The following is a 23333-nucleotide window of genomic DNA, read 5'->3' on the forward strand; positions in this document are numbered from 1 at the left end:
ATCCGGTTGAATGTTGAAGGGGAAGGGGGCGGAGGAGGCCGGCTGCCAATCCCCGAAGAGCATGGCTTCCGACTTCCTGCAGTTGACTTTGGCCCCTGAAGCCCGGCCGAACCTCTCACACGTCTGGACGAGGGCGTCGACTGAACCACGATCAGCGCAGAAGACGGTGACGTCGTCCATGTAGAGCGAGCACTTGACCTCGTGTCGTCCCGGACCCGGTGCGGTGATCCCTCTGATCTCTCCATTCTGCCGGATAGCCTCTGCGAAGAGTTCTATAACACAAACAAAAAGAAGAGGTGATAGAGGGCAGCCTTGTCTGACCCCAGAGAGGACAGGGAAGGGGTCAGTCTTCCAGCCGTTCACCAACACCGAGCTGTGGATATCAAAATACATCAGACGGACATACGAACAAAACATGTTACCCAAACCTAACTGGTGCAGAGCTCGGCCCATGAACTCGTGGGAAACCCGGTCGAAGGCCTTCTCCTGATCCAAGGAGACCAGGGCCGCGTGTGCGCGGCGGACCTTGATGTACTCGACCGTGTCCCGCACGAGAGCGAGGCTGTCTGCGATGCGACGTCCAGGGATGCCGCAGGTCTGGTCCGGGTGGATGATCCGTCCGATGACCGTCTTAAGTCGTGTCGCCATCGTCTTGGCCAGGATCTTGTAGTCCACGTTGAGCAGAGTGATGGGACGCCAATTCCTCAGGTCGCACCTCTCTCCCTTCCGCTTGTACAGGATCGTGACCATTCCTTCCCTCAAAGATGGAGGCATTCTACCCTCCACCACCATCTCCTCGTACAGGTCCAACAGGTCCGGACAGATGAGGTCTCCCAGCGCTACATAGAGCTCCGCTGGAAGACCATCACTGCCCGGGGTCCTGCCGGTCCTAAAGGATTTAGCGGCAGAGAGCAATTCGCCCACCATCAGAGGTTTGTCCAAGGCTGCCGTGCCTGCAGGATCAAGATGGTTAGTGATACCTGACAGGAACTTATCAGCAGCGTCGGGGTCGGTAGTCTTGTGGGAGTAGAGTTCGCTGTAGAAGTCGCTGACGACCCTCATCACGTCCTCCTTCCCACGTCGCATGTTTACGCTCTCGTCTCGCAGCTCGTTCAGGGGCGTGTGACCGGCATGAAGTTTCCTGAAAAAGAATGAGTTACATTTCTCACCCTTCTCCAGATTCTCCACTTTGGAACGGAAGATGATTCGCTTGGACTCCTCCTCAAAGTGCCTTTTCAGGCTCTTCTTGGTCTCCTCCAGCTCCTCCCTCACGTCCCAGCCGCAGTGAAGAAGGTCCTGCAGCGACCGCAGCTCGCGCTGCAGCCCTCTGAAGTCCCTCCTCTTCTCACACGCCTGTTGTCGACCCTTGGCCTGAAAGAAACAGCGAAACTCAAGTTTAACATATTCCCACCAATCAGAGACTGTTTGGAAGCTACCCTTGTAGGACTGCCACATTGCGTAGGCTGCTCTCAGCTCCTCCACGACTTCATCCTGAGCCAGCAGAGCACAATTCAGCTTCCAGGAGCCGGGGCCGGACGGAAAACCGTCGCCGAGGACACCTTGTAAGTGAATGGCTCTGTGGTCGGAGAAGAAGCAGGAGACCATCGAGTGCCTACTCTGCCTGACTGCCCGAGAGGTGAACACAAAGTCAATCCTGGAGCGGAGTGAGCCATCGGGTCGGCTCCACGAATAGTTCGTGGAGCCTCTCCCCATGGAGCCCACCACGTCCTGAAGAGAGGCCTCAGTTACCATCTCGATGAGCAGCTTGGACGTGATGTCCAACTTGGCAGATGTGCCAGAACTACGACCGTCCTCCTCGATGGGGCAGTTGAAATCCCCGGCCATCACTAAGGTCCTGGTGGTGGCAAGCTGAAGCCGCAGGGTCTGGAAAAGCTCCAAACGCTCATTCTTCAGTGGGGACGCATACACGTTGATGAACCTGACAGGTTCTCCCGCCCAGTTGCCATCTACAACAAGAGCCCTGCCGCAGATGAGCTCCTGGACGGACTGAAGCGTGAATGCGCCCCTCCTGATCAGAATTGCGACCCCCGCAGACTTGCAGTCACCCCCACCGGACCAGTAGGATGGACCGTGGGACCACTCCCTGGCCAGATGTTTGAAGGACCTAGAGGAGGGAAGGGAACATTCCTGCAACATATAAACATCACACAACTGGGAAGTAAGGAAGGCATAAATAGTCTGACGTCTGAACTTGTCCTTGATGCTCCTGACATTAATGGAAAATAAGTTAATATTAGCCATCATGTAGGGAAAAAAGAAAAAGTTAGCGCAGGCAATACACCTTAGTTACCACTCCGGTCGGGTGGTCCCTCGTCGGTGTTGACTGCTGGTGACGGGATCACCAGCAGGCCCTCTTCCTCCATCTGGTCAAGCAGCGCGGCCTCGATCTCGGCGACCACCAGTTCCTCCTCTTCTGGCTCGGCCACCAGGGTCTCAACCATGTGCTCCATCTCTTCTGGCTCAGGGAGGGTATCCTCCTTTTCGCCTACGAAATCCAGAATCTTCTTTTTGGAGGATTCAGTAGCAGGGCTGTCCTCCACCTTCCTCTTTCCCCGGGTTGGAACTGGGGAGACAAGAAGGGGAAAATCCTCCTCGGAATAGATAGCGGCGGGTGGAGGAAAGGTTAATTCCACCGCTACCATGGTCTGGGGAGGGAGAGTGGCTGCCGGGGCAGGGGAAAGGACACCTGCTGAGGAGTAGGGGAAGGAGGAAGAGGAAGTGGAATCCTCAGCAGGGGTGGCCGGGGTGGGGGGGGATTGGACGGGGGTGGCAGGGGGAGGGATCGAGAGAGGGGTGACAGAACTCTTACCCTCCTTTGACTTTTTCTTCTGCTTCGGAGCTGCTGGGACCGTCGCTGGGGCTTTGGCCACCGACTCCTTGACCGCTTTGGCCTTGGTCGTCTCGGCCTTGGCCGCTGGGGCCTTGGTCGTCGCGTCCTTGACCTTCACAGGCCTGGTCGTCGGGGCCTTGTCCTCCGTAGCTGGGGTCGTCGCAACCACCGATGCCCAGGATCTCTCACGCCTGGGGCAATCCTTGTACAGATGAGCCGCCAGCCCACACAGGTTGCAGGACGTCTTCTTCGGGCAGTCCTTCGAGCTGTGTCCCGTCACTCGACAAATCCTGCAGGCATCCTCCTTGCAGTCCTTCATCTCGTGGCCGTTCTTGCCGCATCTCCTGCAGTTCCGCGGCATGTCCGGGTAATAGATGAGGCCGTAGGAGTTGCCCAGGGAGAATGTCGGGGGCAGGTGCCGAAGTCCGTCTGAGTACGCCAGGTCCCTGTGAAGTCTAACGGTCACCGACCACTTACCTGTCCAGAAGCCGAGTCCATTCAGGATGTGAGAGGGTTCCTTCACAACCAAACAGAAGCGTCTCAGGAAGGTACAGATGTCTTGGCCTGGGGTGTGCGGGTTGCGCATGGAGACCGTGATCCTCCTTTCATCCCTCTGGATAGGGCAGCTACCTGTAAAGGCAGAGAAAGAATTATCCGGTCCTTTTGCGCTTACCATTTCCCAGAACCTCCTGCAGGTGTTCACAGTGGCGAAGGTGACGAAGAAGATCCCCGTCAAGAAGGTCTGGATGCTGAGGGTGTCCGACCTGGAGAAGCCTCGATCCAGCAGCATCTTCTGGCAGAACACGTCCGAGGACATGTCCGGCACCCTCCCATCCACTTCCTTCAGCTTCAGGGCCACCGTCTGCCGCATCCATGGCTCCAGGGCTGGAGCTTCGTGGCGGGGCTTCTGGGGTCCCTTCTGCTGGCCAGTCGTGGAGGCAGAGTCCTTGGGGTCAGAATCGGCTCCTGGCTGGGCCCTCCTGGCTGTCCCCAGCTCCAGGCTCTTCTTTTCGGCCTTCCTCGCAGCGCTTGCCATGGCTTTCCTCCTGCAGTTACTTCTTGGAGCTGGATCTGGAACTCTTCCCGGAATGGGTGGAGCTATGCAGATTCTTCTCCCGTCGTGTTCTGGACAAATTCCCCGAAAGGTCTTTGTCTCGATGATTTTCTTCCTCGAAGATTCCACAGGACAGCCCGATTCTTCTCCGAGTCTTCGTCTTCTTCTGGATTCTTTAGAGCTTCTTCCTCCCACCGATATCCGCCTTCGTTCTCCGATGTCAGCTGGGCTCCGAAGCTCTTCTCCTTCCGAGTTCGATCGCTCTCGTCAAGTGTAGATCGTAGCTCTTGTGTTCTTAAAAGAACAGATACTACACTTGATCTTAGCCAAAAGGCCGAGAAGCGATAACCAGAATTGGTTTCAAACTATGGAGCCACCCAAGGATCCTGAAAAGTCCATTTGTGGAGATGAGCTCCTGGACTCCCGTTAAGAAGACATGTTGTCAACCTCTAGATCCCTTACATGCCTGCACTTTTCGGCTTGCTGCTGCTGCAATCCACGCGTTTTAGATCTGCATAACTCCACCTCTTTAAACACAGCACCTTCACCCCCTGCTGTTCCCACCCGCCTCAACATCGTTGGAAGGGAGGAGAACCAATTAAGGCGGGGGGTGGGGTGGAACGAGCAGCTGTCTACCCTTAGCAGGAGGGCTCCTGATTACATACCTCTCCTGCTGCTGCTGCTGCTGGCTGTCCAGCAGCAGACTGAAGGTGGCTGCTGCTGTGCACAGGTATATAAAGGCTCAGAGCCTATTATGACACGCGCAGCCAGCGTTCCATTGCCACATTCCATCTACTGCAGGCAGGATACCTGGCTGGCTGAATGTCGCTGAGAAGCTCACAGAGACCGCCATAAGCAACAGTTTAACAGAATGCCACAGACTAATCAACCAAACTTTTTGGGTTGGGTTCTCTTTTATAGTCTGCAGGCATTAAATGAAAGAAGTCAGTGTTCCAGCAGAAGGAGACAACGTTTCAGAAAAGGCATTGTAGCAAACCAAAAAAGAAATTTTAAGCGCAGCAGAGTAACCAGCGCACATACCTGTTAGCTCAGGTGAGTTTAAAAGGCTGCTGTTGATAACAAGGGCATTTGCTAAATAGATGGTGTGTGTGCAACAATATACTGAAAGGTCAATTATATTGTGCAGCTTATCTCACCACCTGTAGTTATTTAGGTGAAAGCTCCAAAATGCTTGCCTAATATGTCTGTTTATCCAAAAGGAAGTAAAAAGGGAGAGCTAGAAAGATAGCATTGCATCACATTACATGGCAATGCAATGCACAGTTGCTGAAGTTGAACCAAAATGAGCTTGTAATCTGGCTTCTGCAACTTTGAACATGAAAAATCCAATGAGGAGAAGAAAAGCAAAGCCAAAGAGTCCATCCCAAAATCCGACAAACAAGCAAAATGAACAAAAAACATTGAATTCAATTCTTTCTGATTTTAGAAACTGCATTAAAGAAGGGGTGCACCGGTCCTGGAGATACTGCAATACCAGGTCAATGCGTGGAGTGGACAGAGCAAGCTCTTTTTCCATCTCCCTGTTCTAAAAATCCATTTAATATATGGTCCCCAGATAGGGGACGTATCAGATATTAAACTGATAAGAACAGATACTACACTTGATCTTAGCCAAAAGGCCGAGAAGCGATAACCAGAATTGGTTTCAAACTACGGAGCCACCCAAGGATCCTGAAAAGTCCATTTGTGGAGATGAGCTCCTGGACTCCCGTTAAGAAGACATGTTGTCAACCTCTAGATCCCTTACATGCCTGCACTTTTCGGCTTGCTGCTGCTGCAATCCACGCGTTTTAGATCTGCATAACTCCACCTCTTTAAACACAGCACCTTCACCCCCTGCTGTTCCCACCCGCCTCAACACCGTTGGAAGGGAGGAGAACCAATTAAGGCGGGGGGTGGGGTGGAACGAGCAGCTGTCTACCCTTAGCAGGAGGGCTCCTGATTACATACCTCTCCTGCTGCTGCTGCTGCTGGCTGTCCAGCAGCAGACTGAAGGTGGCTGCTGCTGTGCACAGGTATATAAAGGCTCAGAGCCTATTATGACACGCGCAGCCAGCGTTCCATTGCCACATTCCATCTACTGCAGGCAGGATACCTGGCTGGCTGAATGTCGCTGAGAAGCTCACAGAGACCGCCATAAGCAACAGTTTAACAGAATGCCACAGACTAATCAACCAAACTTTTTGGGTTGGGTTCTCTTTTATAGTCTGCAGGCATTAAATGAAAGAAGTCAGTGTTCCAGCAGAAGGAGACAACGTTTCAGAAAAGGCATTGTAGCAAACCAAAAAAGAAATTTTAAGCGCAGCAGAGTAACCAGCGCACATACCTGTTAGCTCAGGTGAGTTTAAAAGGCTGCTGTTGATAACAAGGGCATTTGCTAAATAGATGGTGTGTGTGCAACAATATACTGAAAGGTCAATTATATTGTGCAGCTTATCTCACCACCTGTAGTTATTTAGGTGAAAGCTCCAAAATGCTTGCCTAATATGTCTGTTTATCCAAAAGGAAGTAAAAAGGGAGAGCTAGAAAGATAGCATTGCATCACATTACATGGCAATGCAATGCACAGTTGCTGAAGTTGAACCAAAATGAGCTTGTAATCTGGCTTCTGCAACTTTGAACATGAAAAATCCAATGAGGAGAAGAAAAGCAAAGCCAAAGAGTCCATCCCAAAATCCGACAAACAAGCAAAATGAACAAAAAACATTGAATTCAATTCTTTCTGATTTTAGAAACTGCATTAAAGAAGGGGTGCACCGGTCCTGGAGATACTGCAATACCAGGTCAATGCGTGGAGTGGACAGAGCAAGCTCTTTTTCCATCTCCCTGTTCTAAAAATCCATTTAATATATGGTCCCCAGATAGGGGACGTATCAGATATTAAACTGATAAGAACAGATACTACACTTGATCTTAGCCAAAAGGCCGAGAAGCGATAACCAGAATTGGTTTCAAACTACGGAGCCACCCAAGGATCCTGAAAAGTCCATTTGTGGAGATGAGCTCCTGGACTCCCGTTAAGAAGACATGTTGTCAACCTCTAGATCCCTTACATGCCTGCACTTTTCGGCTTGCTGCTGCTGCAATCCACGCGTTTTAGATCTGCATAACTCCACCTCTTTAAACACAGCACCTTCACCCCCTGCTGTTCCCACCCGCCTCAACACCGTTGGAAGGGAGGAGAACCAATTAAGGCGGGGGGTGGGGTGGAACGAGCAGCTGTCTACCCTTAGCAGGAGGGCTCCTGATTACATACCTCTCCTGCTGCTGCTGCTGCTGGCTGTCCAGCAGCAGACTGAAGGTGGCTGCTGCTGTGCACAGGTATATAAAGGCTCAGAGCCTATTATGACACGCGCAGCCAGCGTTCCATTGCCGCATTCCATCTACTGCAGGCAGGATACCTGGCTGGCTGAATGTCGCTGAGAAGCTCACAGAGACCGCCATAAGCAACAGTTTAACAGAATGCCACAGACTAATCAACCAAACTTTTTGGGTTGGGTTCTCTTTTATAGTCTGCAGGCATTAAATGAAAGAAGTCAGTGTTCCAGCAGAAGGAGACAACGTTTCAGAAAAGGCATTGTAGCAAACCAAAAAAGAAATTTTAAGCGCAGCAGAGTAACCAGCGCACATACCTGTTAGCTCAGGTGAGTTTAAAAGGCTGCTGTTGATAACAAGGGCATTTGCTAAATAGATGGTGTGTGTGCAACAATATACTGAAAGGTCAATTATATTGTGCAGCTTATCTCACCACCTGTAGTTATTTAGGTGAAAGCTCCAAAATGCTTGCCTAATATGTCTGTTTATCCAAAAGGAAGTAAAAAGGGAGAGCTAGAAAGATAGCATTGCATCACATTACATGGCAATGCAATGCACAGTTGCTGAAGTTGAACCAAAATGAGCTTGTAATCTGGCTTCTGCAACTTTGAACATGAAAAATCCAATGAGGAGAAGAAAAGCAAAGCCAAAGAGTCCATCCCAAAATCCGACAAACAAGCAAAATGAACAAAAAACATTGAATTCAATTCTTTCTGATTTTAGAAACTGCATTAAAGAAGGGGTGCACCGGTCCTGGAGATACTGCAATACCAGGTCAATGCGTGGAGTGGACAGAGCAAGCTCTTTTTCCATCTCCCTGTTCTAAAAATCCATTTAATATATGGTCCCCAGATAGGGGACGTATCAGATATTAAACTGATAAGAACAGATTTTTTTTTTTTTATCGAAAGCCCGAATTCGTGTACAAAACCCGAGTGCGCTTAAAAAAGTGACAAGTGCCACAAAAAAAGTGCACTAGGATGCTGGTCTTCTTGAAACCCTCTCCAAAAGGAGAAGGGTCCCCCAAACCATTCCCCGTCCCTCCGAGCCAAAAGGCCACAGCGAGGAACAGGGACAAAAAGCCACCTCCAGCCGAAGCCAGAGGCGACCCAATCTTACCCCCAGCACCTGCCCGAGTTCTCACCCGAGCAAGGCACTGGGAGCCAAAGACTGTGCTCCCCTCCCGGAAGAGGGGAGCCAACAACGCTCTCCTCCCGAAAGAGGAGAGCCAGGGGGGTTCAGGGGGGAGCGGAACCTGATGGCCACACACTCCCCCCCTAGACCTGCCAAGAGAGGAACCCGTAAGGGAACCGCATCCCGACAAAATCCTAGTAGGACGTGACACACGTGAATAAGTGGACACACAGTGACAAAGAAATTAAATAAATAGTGAAGGTTTCACAGTATAATACTGCCCGGACCTTCGACCGGGAATTGAAAAATTCCCCATCCTAAGGCCAGAAGGCCCGGAATAAGGGTGTGTGCGAAGAAAGAAAATTTGAAGTGCTTGTGCAAATGTGCCATAAACTCAAGTGGGGTTCCCAATCCCAGTGAGTTAAGGCACCCCAGGGTCACCACTCCTGGGGCACTTCACACTTCGGGCTTTCGATCTTCCCCGGCCCAATGGCGTCGATCGTGGGGGGCCATGCTTTCCACCAGATGACTATATTAGCCACCTGGCGTACTAACAAGCGCCTAAACCCCAGTGTGCATAATGTATCAATCTACTAGGGCGGCCAACATCCAATACCGCCTTTTCAAAAGATACTACACTTGATCTTAGCCAAAAGGCCGAGAAGCGATAACCAGAATTGGTTTCAAACTACGGAGCCACCCAAGGATCCTGAAAAGTCCATTTGTGGAGATGAGCTCCTGGACTCCCGTTAAGAAGACATGTTGTCAACCTCTAGATCCCTTACATGCCTGCACTTTTCGGCTTGCTGCTGCTGCAATCCACGCGTTTTAGATCTGCATAACTCCACCTCTTTAAACACAGCACCTTCACCCCCTGCTGTTCCCACCCGCCTCAACACCATTGGAAGGGAGGAGAACCAATTAAGGCGGGGGGTGGGGTGGAACGAGCAGCTGTCTACCCTTAGCAGGAGGGCTCCTGATTACATACCTCTCCTGCTGCTGCTGCTGCTGGCTGTCCAGCAGCAGACTGAAGGTGGCTGCTGCTGTGCACAGGTATATAAAGGCTCAGAGCCTATTATGACACGCGCAGCCAGCGTTCCATTGCCACATTCCATCTACTGCAGGCAGGATACCTGGCTGGCTGAATGTCGCTGAGAAGCTCACAGAGACCGCCATAAGCAACAGTTTAACAGAATGCCACAGACTAATCAACCAAACTTTTTGGGTTGGGTTCTCTTTTATAGTCTGCAGGCATTAAATGAAAGAAGTCAGTGTTCCAGCAGAAGGAGACAACGTTTCAGAAAAGGCATTGTAGCAAACCAAAAAAGAAATTTTAAGCGCAGCAGAGTAACCAGCGCACATACCTGTTAGCTCAGGTGAGTTTAAAAGGCTGCTGTTGATAACAAGGGCATTTGCTAAATAGATGGTGTGTGTGCAACAATATACTGAAAGGTCAATTATATTGTGCAGCTTATCTCACCACCTGTAGTTATTTAGGTGAAAGCTCCAAAATGCTTGCCTAATATGTCTGTTTATCCAAAAGGAAGTAAAAAGGGAGAGCTAGAAAGATAGCATTGCATCACATTACATGGCAATGCAATGCACAGTTGCTGAAGTTGAACCAAAATGAGCTTGTAATCTGGCTTCTGCAACTTTGAACATGAAAAATCCAATGAGGAGAAGAAAAGCAAAGCCAAAGAGTCCATCCCAAAATCCGACAAACAAGCAAAATGAACAAAAAACATTGAATTCAATTCTTTCTGATTTTAGAAACTGCATTAAAGAAGGGGTGCACCGGTCCTGGAGATACTGCAATACCAGGTCAATGCGTGGAGTGGACAGAGCAAGCTCTTTTTCCATCTCCCTGTTCTAAAAATCCATTTAATATATGGTCCCCAGATAGGGGACGTATCAGATATTAAACTGATAAGAACAGATTTTTTTTTTTTTTTTTTTTTTTTCGAAAGCCCGAATTCGTGTACAAAACCCGAGTGCGCTTAAAAAAGTGACAAGTGCCACAAAAAAAGTGCACTAGGATGCTGGTCTTCTTGAAACCCTCTCCAAAAGGAGAAGGGTCCCCCAAACCATTCCCCGTCCCTCCGAGCCAAAAGGCCACAGCGAGGAACAGGGACAAAAAGCCACCTCCAGCCGAAGCCAGAGGCGACCCAATCTTACCCCCAGCACCTGCCCGAGTTCTCACCCGAGCAAGGCACTGGGAGCCAAAGACTGTGCTCTCCTCCCGGAAGAGGGGAGCCAACAACGCTCTCCTCCCGAAAGAGGAGAGCCAGGGGGGTTCAGGGGGGAGCGGAACCTGATGGCCACACACTCCCCCCCTAGACCTGCCAAGAGAGGAACCCGTAAGGGAACCGCATCCCGACAAAATCCTAGTAGGACGTGACACACGTGAATAAGTGGACACACAGTGACAAAGAAATTAAATTAATAGTGAAGGTTTCACAGTATAATACTGCCCGGACCTTCGACCGGGAATTGAAAAATTCCCCATCCTAAGGCCAGAAGGCCCGGAATAAGGGTGTGTGCGAAGAAAGAAAATTTGAAGTGCTTGTGCAAATGTGCCATAAACTCAAGTGGGGTTCCCAATCCCAGTGAGTTAAGGCACCCCAGGGTCACCACTCCTGGGGCACTTCACACTTCGGGCTTTCGATCTTCCCCGGCCCAATGGCGTCGATCCTGGGGGGCCATGCTTTCCACCAGATGACTATATTAGCCACCTGGCGTACTAACAAGCGCCTAAACCCCAGTGTGCATAATGTATCAATCTACTAGGGCGGCCAACATCCAAAACCGCCTTTTCGAAAGATACTACACTTGATCTTAGCCAAAAGGCCGAGAAGCGATAACCAGAATTGGTTTCAAACTACGGAGCCACCCAAGGATCCTGAAAAGTCCATTTGTGGAGATGAGCTCCTGGACTCCCGTTAAGAAGACATGTTGTCAACCTCTAGATCCCTTACATGCCTGCACTTTTCGGCTTGCTGCTGCTGCAATCCACGCGTTTTAGATCTGCATAACTCCACCTCTTTAAACACAGCACCTTCACCCCCTGCTGTTCCCACCCGCCTCAACACCGTTGGAAGGGAGGAGAACCAATTAAGGCGGGGGGTGGGGTGGAACGAGCAGCTGTCTACCCTTAGCAGGAGGCCTCCTGATTACATACCTCTCCTGCTGCTGCTGCTGGCTGTCCAGCAGCAGACTGAAGGTGGCTGCTGCTGTGCACAGGTATATAAAGGCTCAGAGCCTATTATGACACGCGCAGCCAGCGTTCCATTGCCACATTCCATCTACTGCAGGCAGGATACCTGGCTGGCTGAATGTCGCTGAGAAGCTCACAGAGACCGCCATAAGCAACAGTTTAACAGAATGCCACAGACTAATCAACCAAACTTTTTGGGTTGGGTTCTCTTTTATAGTCTGCAGGCATTAAATGAAAGAAGTCAGTGTTCCAGCAGAAGGAGACAACGTTTCAGAAAAGGCATTGTAGCAAACCAAAAAAGAAATTTTAAGCGCAGCAGAGTAACCAGCGCACATACCTGTTAGCTCAGGTGAGTTTAAAAGGCTGCTGTTGATAACAAGGGCATTTGCTAAATAGATGGTGTGTGTGCAACAATATACTGAAAGGTCAATTATATTGTGCAGCTTATCTCACCACCTGTAGTTATTTAGGTGAAAGCTCCAAAATGCTTGCCTAATATGTCTGTTTATCCAAAAGGGAGAGCTAGAAAGATAGCATTGCATCACATTACATGGCAATGCAATGCACAGTTGCTGAAGTTGAACCAAAATGAGCTTGTAATCTGGCTTCTGCAACTTTGAACATGAAAAATCCAATGAGGAGAAGAAAAGCAAAGCCAAAGAGTCCATCCCAAAATCCGACAAACAAGCAAAATGAACAAAAAACATTGAATTCAATTCTTTCTGATTTTAGAAACTGCATTAAAGAAGGGGTGCACCGGTCCTGGAGATACTGCAATACCAGGTCAATGCGTGGAGTGGACAGAGCAAGCTCTTTTTCCATCTCCCTGTTCTAAAAATCCATTTAATATATGGTCCCCAGATAGGGGACGTATCAGATATTAAACTGATAAGAACAGATACTACACTTGATCTTAGCCAAAAGGCCGAGAAGCGATAACCAGAATTGGTTTCAAACTACGGAGCCACCCAAGGATCCTGAAAAGTCCATTTGTGGAGATGAGCTCCTGGACTCCCGTTAAGAAGACATGTTGTCAACCTCTAGATCCCTTACATGCCTGCACTTTTCGGCTTGCTGCTGCTGCAATCCACGCGTTTTAGATCTGCATAACTCCACCTCTTTAAACACAGCACCTTCACCCCCTGCTGTTCCCACCCGCCTCAACACCGTTGGAAGGGAGGAGAACCAATTAAGGCGGGGGGTGGGGTGGAACGAGCAGCTGTCTACCCTTAGCAGGAGGGCTCCTGATTACATACCTCTCCTGCTGCTGCTGCTGCTGGCTGTCCAGCAGCAGACTGAAGGTGGCTGCTGCTGTGCACAGGTATATAAAGGCTCAGAGCCTATTATGACACGCGCAGCCAGCGTTCCATTGCCACATTCCATCTACTGCAGGCAGGATACCTGGCTGGCTGAATGTCGCTGAGAAGCTCACAGAGACCGCCATAAGCAACAGTTTAACAGAATGCCACAGACTAATCAACCAAACTTTTTGGGCTGGGTTCTCTTTTATAGTCTGCAGGCATTAAATGAAAGAAGTCAGTGTTCCAGCAGAAGGAGACAACGTTTCAGAAAAGGCATTGTAGCAAACCAAAAAATAAATTTTAAGCGCAGCAGAGTAACCAGCGCACATACCTGTTAGCTCAGGTGAGTTTAAAAGGCTGCTGTTGATAACAAGGGCATTTGCTAAATAGATGGTGTGTGTGCAACAATATACTGAAAGGTCAATTATATTGTGCAGCTTATCTCACCACCTGTAGTTATTTAGGTGAAAGCTCCAAAATGCTTGCCTAATATGTCTGTTTATCCAAAAGGAAGTAAAAAGGGAGAGCTAGAAAGATAGCATTGCATCACATTACATGGCAATGCAATGCACAGTTGCTGAAGTTGAACCAAAATGAGCTTGTAATCTGGCTTCTGCAACTTTGAACATGAAAAATCCAATGAGGAGAAGAAAAGCAAAGCCAAAGAGTCCATCCCAAAATCCGACAAACAAGCAAAATGAACAAAAAACATTGAATTCAATTCTTTCTGATTTTAGAAACTGCATTAAAGAAGGGGTGCACCGGTCCTGGAGATACTGCAATACCAGGTCAATGCGTGGAGTGGACAGAGCAAGCTCTTTTTCCATCTCCCTGTTCTAAAAATCCATTTAATATATGGTCCCCAGATAGGGGACGTATTAGATATTAAACTGATAAGAACAGATACTACACTTGATCTTAGCCAAAAGGCCGAGAAGCGATAACCAGAATTGGTTTCAAACTACGGAGCCACCCAAGGATCCTGAAAAGTCCATTTGTGGAGATGAGCTCCTGGACTCCCGTTAAGAAGACATGTTGTCAACCTCTAGATCCCTTACATGCCTGCACTTTTCGGCTTGCTGCTGCTGCAATCCACGCGTTTTAGATCTGCATAACTCCACCTCTTTAAACACAGCACCTTCACCCCCTGCTGTTCCCACCCGCCTCAACACCGTTGGAAGGGAGGAGAACCAATTAAGGCGGGGGGTGGGGTGGAACGAGCAGCTGTCTACCCTTAGCAGGAGGGCTCCTGATTACTTACCTCTCCTGCTGCTGCTGCTGCTGGCTGTCCAGCAGCAGACTGAAGGTGGCTGCTGCTGTGCACAGGTATATAAAGGCTCAGAGCCTATTATGACACGCGCAGCCAGCGTTCCATTGCCACATTCCATCTACTGCAGGCAGGATACCTGGCTGGCTGAATGTCGCTGAGAAGCTCACAGAGACCGCCATAAGCAACAGTTTAACAGAATGCCACAGACTAATCAACCAAACTTTTTGGGTTGGGTTCTCTTTTATAGTCTGCAGGCATTAAATGAAAGAAGTCAGTGTTCCAGCAGAAGGAGACAACGTTTCAGAAAAGGCATTGTAGCAAACCAAAAAAGAAATTTTAAGCGCAGCAGAGTAACCAGCGCACATACCTGTTAGCTCAGGTGAGTTTAAAAGGCTGCTGTTGATAACACGGGCATTTGCTAAATAGATGGTGTGTGTGCAACAATATACTGAAAGGTCAATTATATTGTGCAGCTTATCTCACCACCTGTAGTTATTTAGGTGAAAGCTCCAAAATGCTTGCCTAATATGTCTGTTTATCCAAAAGGAAGTAAAAAGGGAGAGCTAGAAAGATAGCATTGCATCACATTACATGGCAATGCAATGCACAGTTGCTGAAGTTGAACCAAAATGAGCTTGTAATCTGGCTTCTGCAACTTTGAACATGAAAAATCCAATGAGGAGAAGAAAAGCAAAGCCAAAGAGTCCATCCCAAAATCCGACAAACAAGCAAAATGAACAAAAAACATTGAATTCAATTCTTTCTGATTTTAGAAACTGCATTAAAGAAGGGGTGCACCGGTCCTGGAGATACTGCAATACCAGGTCAATGCGTGGAGTGGACAGAGCAAGCTTTTTTTCCATCTCCCTGTTCTAAAAATCCATTTAATATATGGTCCCCAGATAGGGGACGTATCAGATATTAAACTGATAAGAACAGATACTACACTTGATCTTAGCCAAAAGGCCGAGAAGCGATAACCAGAATTGGTTTCAAACTACGGAGCCACCCAAGGATCCTGAAAAGTCCATTTGTGGAGATGAGCTCCTGGACTCCCGTTAAGAAGACATGTTGTCAACCTCTAGATCCCTTACATGCCTGCACTTTTCGGCTTGCTGCTGCTGCAATCCACGCGTTTTAGATCTGCATAACTCCACCTCTTTAAACACAGCACCTTCACCCCCTGCTGTTCCCACCCGCCTCAACACCGTTGGAAGGGAGGAGAACCAATTAAGGCGGGGGGTGGGGTGGAACGAGCAGCTGTCTACCCTTAGCAGGAGGGCTCCTGATTACATACCTCTCCTGCTGCTGCTGCTGCTGGCTGTCCAGCAGCAGACTGAAGGTGGCTGCTGCTGTGCACAGGTATATAAAGGCTCAGAGCCTATTATGACACGCGCAGCCAGCGTTCCATTGCCACATTCCATCTACTGCAGGCAGGATACCTGGCTGGCTGAATGTCGCTGAGAAGCTCACAGAGACCGCCATAAGCAACAGTTTAACAGAATGCCACAGACTAATCAACCAAACTTTTTGGGTTGGGTTCTCTTTTATAGTCTGCAGGCATTAAATGAAAGAAGTCAGTGTTCCAGCAGAAGGAGACAACGTTTCAGAAAAGGCATTGTAGCAAACCAAAAAAGAAATTTTAAGCGCAACAGAGTAACCAGCGCACATACCTGTTAGCTCAGGTGAGTTTAAAAGGCTGCTGTTGATAACAAGGGCATTTGCTAAATAGATGGTGTGTGTGCAACAATATACTGAAAGGTCAATTATATTGTGCAGCTTATCTCACCACCTGTAGTTATTTAGGTGAAAGCTCCAAAATGCTTGCCTAATATGTCTGTTTATCCAAAAGGAAGTAAAAAGGGAGAGCTAGAAAGATAGCATTGCATCACATTACATGGCAATGCAATGCACAGTTGCTGAAGTTGAACCAAAATGAGCTTGTAATCTGGCTTCTGCAACTTTGAACATGAAAAATCCAATGAGGAGAAGAAAAGCAAAGCCAAAGAGTCCATCCCAAAATCCGACAAACAAGCAAAATGAACAAAAAACATTGAATTCAATTCTTTCTGATTTTAGAAACTGCATTAAAGAAGGGGTGCACCGGTCCTGGAGATACTGCAATACCAGGTCAATGCGTGGAGTGGACAGAGCAAGCTCTTTTTCCATCTCCCTGTTCTAAAAATCCATTTAATATATGGTCCCCAGATAGGGGACGAATCAGATATTAAACTGATAAGAACAGATACTACACTTGATCTTAGCCAAAAGGCCGAGAAGCGATAACCAGAATTGGTTTCAAACTACGGAGCCACCCAAGGATCCTGAAAAGTCCATTTGTGGAGATGAGCTCCTGGACTCCCGTTAAGAAGACATGTTGTCAACCTCTAGATCCCTTACATGCCTGCACTTTTCGTCTTGCTGCTGCTGCAATCCACGCGTTTTAGATCTGCATAACTCCACCTCTTTAAACACAGCACCTTCACCCCCTGCTGTTCCCACCCGCCTCAACACCGTTGGAAGGGAGGAGAACCAATTAAGGCGGGGGGTGGGGTGGAACGAGCAGCTGTCTACCCTTAGCAGGAGGGCTCCTGATTATGTGACACCCCAAGGGTCTGGTTGCCACAGTGATAGAGATATTACGTCTGAGAGCAGGTGGGAGGTCCTTTGGTCAGGGATCCTGTGCATGCCACACCTCCTGCCCAGTCTTGGGAGGGGAAGGACTTCCCCTATATAAACCTGGGGCTGAGGCAGAGTAGGGAGTTCTGAGAGGAGAAGACAGGGAGCAGAGCTGCTCTATGGGCTCTGCTCCACAGGCAGGCCCTGTCCAGGGGCCTGAGCCTGGAGACAAGTGGAGTAGAGACAAGAAGCAGCATAGGAAACAGCAGAGTTACAAGGAGTCAGGGGCTGGCAGCTGCAGAGCTCGCCCTGACTAAGAAGACTTCTTTCCGGACCCGGAGTCCGAGGCTGTGGGGGCTAACTCTTACCCAGCAGCAGAATCCGTCAGGCAGGGGATTTCAGGTCCTCTGGCCCAGAAGCCCGAAGGCACGGTCACACGCGTGGGACCAGCACCGCCATCGTGGAGCGGAAGCCATTAGAAGGCCCCGAGTCACCGGCCATACGGGTGAGCACCACACGGTACACTCAGGGACGTGGGCTACTTACATCAGCTTCTAGCAAGGTAGCCAGAAGAGTACAGTCAGTTTGGGAGGCCTACAACTACGCCTGGCCAGGGGAGATCCCATCTGCTCAAGGACTGACCAGGCCCCGTTCGCTAGCAAGTACTCCGGGAGGGTCTATCGTTGTTACCAGTAAAGACCCTGAACTACACCGTACCGTCTCTGAGTGGTTCCTGCTACCCCCATCATCCACGTCGGCTGCCCTGAGACCATACCCCTCCCGTTGGGGGTTATACTATCACGCTGCATAATCCTACCATCGGCCTCAGCGGTCTGCCCCGCAGCAGCAGCTCCCTGGCTGCACTCAACGGGTGGCGTAGTCATCAACTATTTACTACTAGTAGACTGCCGTCCAGTTTGACTCCCTGGGCACGGACCGGGTCACCGCCACGAGACTACAACCCTCCACGGATCCGGCTCCGGGTAAGCTCCCGCGTGCGCACCGCAGCGCGACACAGGCCCAGGGGCGCGTCAACTTTGGCGTAGTCGGCAGGATCTCGTGCCCGCAACCACCGGGTACTGCGTGCCTAAAAAGCAAAGACTGTTCAAACTTACCAGTGGTGAAGATTCCCGCTATCCGTGGAGGTTTCCCGCCATCCGGCGCCATCTTCTACCTTCTTCCCGCCATCCTCGAAGTTTTCCCGCCATCCGGCGCCATCTTCGACCTTCTTCCCGCCATCCGTGGAGTTTTCCCGCCATTGGACGCCATCTTGAGGACGCCGCGCGGGAAGAAGAGGGGCGTGGACTCCGAAAGCGCGCGAGAACTGAAGCCCCGCCTCACGTCCGGACGTTGCGTAAGGTCCTGGAAGGAGCCCAGCAGACGCCGACGTCACAGGAGCGCGACGCCAGGTCCTCTACCCCGACGATTGACTGCGGAGCCGCGGCCTACGGAAGAGGATCTCCGGAAGGTAGGCCACGGTCCACTAGGGGGGAGGAGGACACCAGGAACGGACAGCAAGATGGCGGACCGGCAGCAGACTAAGCTGCCCAGCATCGGCAGTGCCCCAGTCGTCGCCGGCCCCGACCAGCGCCGGGAGAAGACGCGTGACGCAGGAGCGGTCGCGGGAGCAGGTAAGAGGAGTCTCCCTGTCCCGGACGCTGCCAGCGTCAGCCTGCTCCCGGGCCCCCTGGTGGAGCCGCCGATTTCGGGCGCTGCAGACACCGACCTGCTCCAGCCCCCGCAACAAGCCCTGCGGCCAAGCCCTCCAGCCCTGGGCACTACCACCACCAGCCCGCGCCCAGGCCCAAAGTTGCACCCTCTGACCCCGGGCGTCATCAACGGCGACCCTCTCCACGCCTGGTCGCAAGGCCTGAACTCCCCAGGTGCAAAAGGACTGTACGCCCTCCACGTTAACCAAGGAGGAGCTGCAGTACTACCAATACGAGGAAAGCCAAGAGGACCCGGACGGGTCTGAAGCCTACACACAAGAAGGAGCAGGAGGATGCCGTTACTGAAGTACGGTAAAGTGGAACTGTACATAGTTACCCGTAGGGGTACTTGTGTTGCTAATTAAAATATGGTCCCCGTTGGGACAAGTGTGAACTGTTCCCGTGTGTCCCCTATCCTTAACCAGGCTGAGGACTGTGAGCAGCCATCCCATCTCCCCACAGGCTGAGGACTGTGAGCAGCCAATCCTTATCCCCACTGGCCGAGGACTGAGAGCGGCCATATCTTGTAAATATTATGTGTTTCCAGTTATTTATAGGAGTCCTTGGTGGATTTACCGGGAATCCTTTGTACAGTTAGTGGAGCGTAACCCAGGATGGACTAAAAGACTGTTAAGGACTCGGGGTAGGACAGACCCCTACCTGGTTACGTCTCCCTGTTTTGGTGAAATGGACACCTTGCTTTCTTCAAAGACTGCACCCGGTTACGGACACGCCGTGACCAGCTTTATGTGTTTCCTTATTGTAATGTTATTGTTTATACTTTGTTATGTTACAAAAATATGTTTAGTCCCGGACTACTAAATTTCACTAGGGGGGAATGTGACACCCCAGGGGTCTGGTTGCCACAGTGATAGAGATATTACATCTGAGAGCAGGTGGGAGGTCCTTTGGTCAGGGATCCTGTGCATGCCACACCTCCTGCCCAGTCTTGGGAGGGGAAGGACTTCCCCTATATAAACCTGGGGCTGAGGCAGAGTAGGGAGTTCTGAGAGGAGAAGACAGGGAGCAGAGCTGCTCTATGGGCTCTGCTCCACAGGCAGGCCCTGTCCAGGGGCCTGAGCCTGGAGACAAGTGGAGTAGAGACAAGAAGCAGCATAGGAAACAGCAGAGTTACAAGGAGTCAGGGGCTGGCAGCTGCAGAGCTCGCCCTGACTAAGAAGACTTCTTTCCGGACCCGGAGTCCGAGGCTGTGGGGGCTAACTCTTACCCAGCAGCAGAATCCGTCAGGCAGGGGATTTCAGGTCCTCTGGCCCAGAAGCCCGAAGGCACGGTCACACGCGTGGGACCAGCACCGCCATCGTGGAGCGGAAGCCATTAGAAGGCCCCGAGTCACCGGCCATACGGGTGAGCACCACACGGTACACTCAGGGACGTGGGCTACTTACATCAGCTTCTAGCAAGGTAGCCAGAAGAGTACAGTCAGTTTGGGAGGCCTACAACTACGCCTGGCCAGGGGAGATCCCATCTGCTCAAGGACTGACCAGGCCCCGTTCGCTAGCAAGTACTCCGGGAGGGTCTATCGTTGTTACCAGTAAAGACCCTGAACTACACCGTACCGTCTCTGAGTGGTTCCTGCTACCCCCATCATCCACGTCGGCTGCCCTGAGACCATACCCCTCCCGTTGGGGGTTATACTATCACGCTGCATAATCCTACCATCGGCCTCAGTGGTCTGCCCCGCAGCAGCAGCTCCCTGGCTGCACTCAACGGGTGGCGTAGTCATCAACTATTTACTACTAGTGGACTGCCATCCAGTTTGACTCCCTGGGCACGGACCGGGTCACCGCCACGAGACTACAACCCTCCACGGATCCGGCTCCGGGTAAGCTCCCGCGTGCGCACCGCAGCGCGACACAGGCCCAGGGGCGCGTCAATTACATACCTCTCCTGCTGCTGCTGCTGCTGGCTGTCCAGCAGCAGACTGAAGGTGGCTGCTGCTGTGCACAGGTATATAAAGGCTCAGAGCCTATTATGACACGCGCAGCCAGCGTTCCATTGCCACATTCCATCTACTGCAGGCAGGATACCTGGCTGGCTGAATGTCGCTGAGAAGCTCACAGAGACCGCCATAAGCAACAGTTTAACAGAATGCCACAGACTAATCAACCAAACTTTTTGGGTTGGGTTCTCTTTTATAGTCTGCAGGCATTAAATGAAAGAAGTCAGTGTTCCAGCAGAAGGAGACAACGTTTCAGAAAAGGCATTGTAGCAAACCAAAAAAGAAATTTTAAGCGCAGCAGAGTAACCAGCGCACATACCTGTTAGCTCAGGTGAGTTTAAAAGGCTGCTGTTGATAACAAGGGCATTTGCTAAATAGATGGTGTGTGTGCAACAATATACTGAAAGGTCAATTATATTGTGCAGCTTATCTCACCACCTGTAGTTATTTAGGTGAAAGCTCCAAAATGCTTGCCTAATATGTCTGTTTATCCAAAAGGAAGTAAAAAGGGAGAGCTAGAAAGATAGCATTGCATCACATTACATGGCAATGCAATGCACAGTTGCTGAAGTTGAACCAAAATGAGCTTGTAATCTGGCTTCTGCAACTTTGAACATGAAAAATCCAATGAGGAGAAGAAAAGCAAAGCCAAAGAGTCCATCCCAAAATCCGACAAACAAGCAAAATGAACAATAAACATTGAATTCAATTCTTTCTGATTTTAGAAACTGCATTAAAGAAGGGGTGCACCGATCCTGGAGATACTGCAATACCAGGTCAATGCGTGGAGTGGACAGAGCAAGCTCTTTTTCCATCTCCCTGTTCTAAAAATCCATTTAATATATGGTCCCCAGATAGGGGACGTATCAGATATTAAACTGATAAGAACAGATACTACACTTGATCTTAGCCAAAAGGCCGAGAAGCGATAACCAGAATTGGTTTCAAACTACGGAGCCACCCAAGGATCCTGAAAAGTCCATTTGTGGAGATGAGCTCCTGGACTCCCGTTAAGAAGACATGTTGTCAACCTCTAGATCCCTTACATGCCTGCACTTTTCGGCTTGCTGCTGCTGCAATCCACGCGTTTTAGATCTGCATAACTCCACCTCTTTAAACACAGCACCTTCACCCCCTGCTGTTCCCACCCGCCTCAACACCGTTGGAAGGGAGGAGAACCAATTAAGGCGGGGGGTGGGGTGGAACGAGCAGCTGTCTACCCTTAGCAGGAGGCCTCCTGATTACATACCTCTCCTGCTGCTGCTGCTGCTGGCTGTCCAGCAGCAGACTGAAGGTGGCTGCTGCTGTGCACAGGTATATAAAGGCTCAGAGCCTATTATGACACGCGCAGCCAGCATTCCATTGCCACATTCCATCTACTGCAGGCAGGATACCTGGCTGGCTGAATGTCGCTGAGAAGCTCACAGAGACCGCCATAAGCAACAGTTTAACAGAATGCCACAGACTAATCAACCAAACTTTTTGGGTTGGGTTCTCTTTTATAGTCTGCAGGCATTAAATGAAAGAAGTCAGTGTTCCAGCAGAAGGAGACAACGTTTCAGAAAAGGCATTGTAGCAAACCAAAAAAGAAATTTTAAGCGCAGCAGAGTAACCAGCGCACATACCTGTTAGCTCAGGTGAGTTTAAAAGGCTGCTGTTGATAACAAGGGCATTTGCTAAATAGATGGTGTGTGTGCAACAATATACTGAAAGGTCAATTATATTGTGCAGCTTATCTCACCACCTGTAGTTATTTAGGTGAAAGCTCCAAAATGCTTGCCTAATATGTCTGTTTATCCAAAAGGAAGTAAAAAGGGAGAGCTAGAAAGATAGCATTGCATCACATTACATGGCAATGCAATGCACAGTTGCTGAAGTTGAACCAAAATGAGCTTGTAATCTGGCTTCTGCAACTTTGAACATGAAAAATCCAATGAGGAGAAGAAAAGCAAAGCCAAAGAGTCCATCCCAAAATCCGACAAACAAGCAAAATGAACAAAAAACATTGAATTCAATTCTTTCTGATTTTAGAAACTGCATTAAAGAAGGGGTGCACCGGTCCTGGAGATACTGCAATACCAGGTCAATGCGTGGAGTGGACAGAGCAAGCTCTTTTTCCATCTCCCTGTTCTAAAAATCCATTTAATATATGGTCCCCAGATAGGGGACGTATCAGATATTAAACTGATAAGAACAGATACTACACTTGATCTTAGCCAAAAGGCCGAGAAGCGATAACCAGAATTGGTTTCAAACTACGGAGCCACCCAAGGATCCTGAAAAGTCCATTTGTGGAGATGAGCTCCTGGACTCCCGTTAAGAAGACATGTTGTCAACCTCTAGATCCCTTACATGCCTGCACTTTTCGGCTTGCTGCTGCTGCAATCCACGCGTTTTAGATCTGCAAAACTCCACCTCTTTAAACACAGCACCTTCACCCCCTGCTGTTCCCACCCGCCTCAACACCGTTGGAAGGGAGGAGAACCAATTAAGGCGGGGGGTGGGGTGGAACGAGCAGCTGTCTACCCTTAGCAGGAGGGCTCCTGATTACATACCTCTCCTGCTGCTGCTGCTGCTGGCTGTCCAGCAGCAGACTGAAGGTGGCTGCTGCTGTGCACAGGTATATAAAGGCTCAGAACCTATTATGACACGCGCAGCCAGCGTTCCATTGCCACATTCCATCTACTGCAGGCAGGATACCTGGCTGGCTGAATGTCGCTGAGAAGCTCACAGAGACCGCCATAAGCAACAGTTTAACAGAATGCCACAGACTAATCAACCAAACTTTTTGGGTTGGGTTCTCTTTTATAGTCTGCAGGCATTAAATGAAAGAAGTCAGTGTTCCAGCAGAAGGAGACAACGTTTCAGAAAAGGCATTGTAGCAA

General features: G+C 49.9%; 10 non-coding genes and 3 pseudogenes across 10 annotated transcripts; all 13 read right to left on the bottom strand.

The window, feature by feature from the left end:
* Positions 1–4173: 4173 nt before the first annotated feature.
* On the bottom strand, positions 4174–4251 carry LOC141223079 (U2 spliceosomal RNA; annotated as a pseudogene).
* Positions 4252–5366: 1115 nt separating this feature from the next.
* LOC141223117 (U2 spliceosomal RNA) lies at positions 5367–5557 on the bottom strand. Its single transcript, XR_012290787.1, has one exon. It is a non-coding gene; the product is annotated as a U2 spliceosomal RNA (small nuclear RNA).
* Positions 5558–6672: 1115 nt separating this feature from the next.
* Positions 6673–6863, bottom strand: LOC141223118 (U2 spliceosomal RNA). The gene has a single exon (XR_012290788.1). It is a non-coding gene; the product is annotated as a U2 spliceosomal RNA (small nuclear RNA).
* A 1115-nt stretch (positions 6864–7978) lies between these two features.
* Positions 7979–8163, bottom strand: LOC141223040 (U2 spliceosomal RNA). The gene has a single exon (XR_012290750.1). It is a non-coding gene; the product is annotated as a U2 spliceosomal RNA (small nuclear RNA).
* Positions 8164–8952: 789 nt separating this feature from the next.
* On the bottom strand, positions 8953–9044 carry LOC141223095 (U2 spliceosomal RNA; annotated as a pseudogene).
* Positions 9045–10159: 1115 nt separating this feature from the next.
* On the bottom strand, positions 10160–10348 carry LOC141223068 (U2 spliceosomal RNA). The gene has a single exon (XR_012290771.1). It is a non-coding gene; the product is annotated as a U2 spliceosomal RNA (small nuclear RNA).
* Positions 10349–11142: 794 nt separating this feature from the next.
* On the bottom strand, positions 11143–11234 carry LOC141223099 (U2 spliceosomal RNA; annotated as a pseudogene).
* Positions 11235–12335: 1101 nt separating this feature from the next.
* Positions 12336–12526, bottom strand: LOC141223119 (U2 spliceosomal RNA). Its single transcript, XR_012290789.1, has one exon. It is a non-coding gene; the product is annotated as a U2 spliceosomal RNA (small nuclear RNA).
* Positions 12527–13641: 1115 nt separating this feature from the next.
* LOC141223021 (U2 spliceosomal RNA) lies at positions 13642–13832 on the bottom strand. Its single transcript, XR_012290733.1, has one exon. It is a non-coding gene; the product is annotated as a U2 spliceosomal RNA (small nuclear RNA).
* A 1115-nt stretch (positions 13833–14947) lies between these two features.
* Positions 14948–15138, bottom strand: LOC141223014 (U2 spliceosomal RNA). The gene has a single exon (XR_012290727.1). It is a non-coding gene; the product is annotated as a U2 spliceosomal RNA (small nuclear RNA).
* Positions 15139–16253: 1115 nt separating this feature from the next.
* On the bottom strand, positions 16254–16444 carry LOC141223019 (U2 spliceosomal RNA). Its single transcript, XR_012290732.1, has one exon. It is a non-coding gene; the product is annotated as a U2 spliceosomal RNA (small nuclear RNA).
* A 4743-nt stretch (positions 16445–21187) lies between these two features.
* Positions 21188–21378, bottom strand: LOC141222903 (U2 spliceosomal RNA). Its single transcript, XR_012290619.1, has one exon. It is a non-coding gene; the product is annotated as a U2 spliceosomal RNA (small nuclear RNA).
* A 1115-nt stretch (positions 21379–22493) lies between these two features.
* Positions 22494–22684, bottom strand: LOC141223121 (U2 spliceosomal RNA). Its single transcript, XR_012290791.1, has one exon. It is a non-coding gene; the product is annotated as a U2 spliceosomal RNA (small nuclear RNA).
* Positions 22685–23333: the final 649 nt, after the last annotated feature.

Source organism: Phyllobates terribilis, unplaced genomic scaffold (genome assembly GCF_046119375.1).
Source record: "Phyllobates terribilis strain yellow unplaced genomic scaffold, ASM4611937v1 Scaffold_366__1_contigs__length_1906876, whole genome shotgun sequence".
NCBI classification, from domain to species: domain Eukaryota; kingdom Metazoa; phylum Chordata; class Amphibia; order Anura; family Dendrobatidae; genus Phyllobates; species Phyllobates terribilis.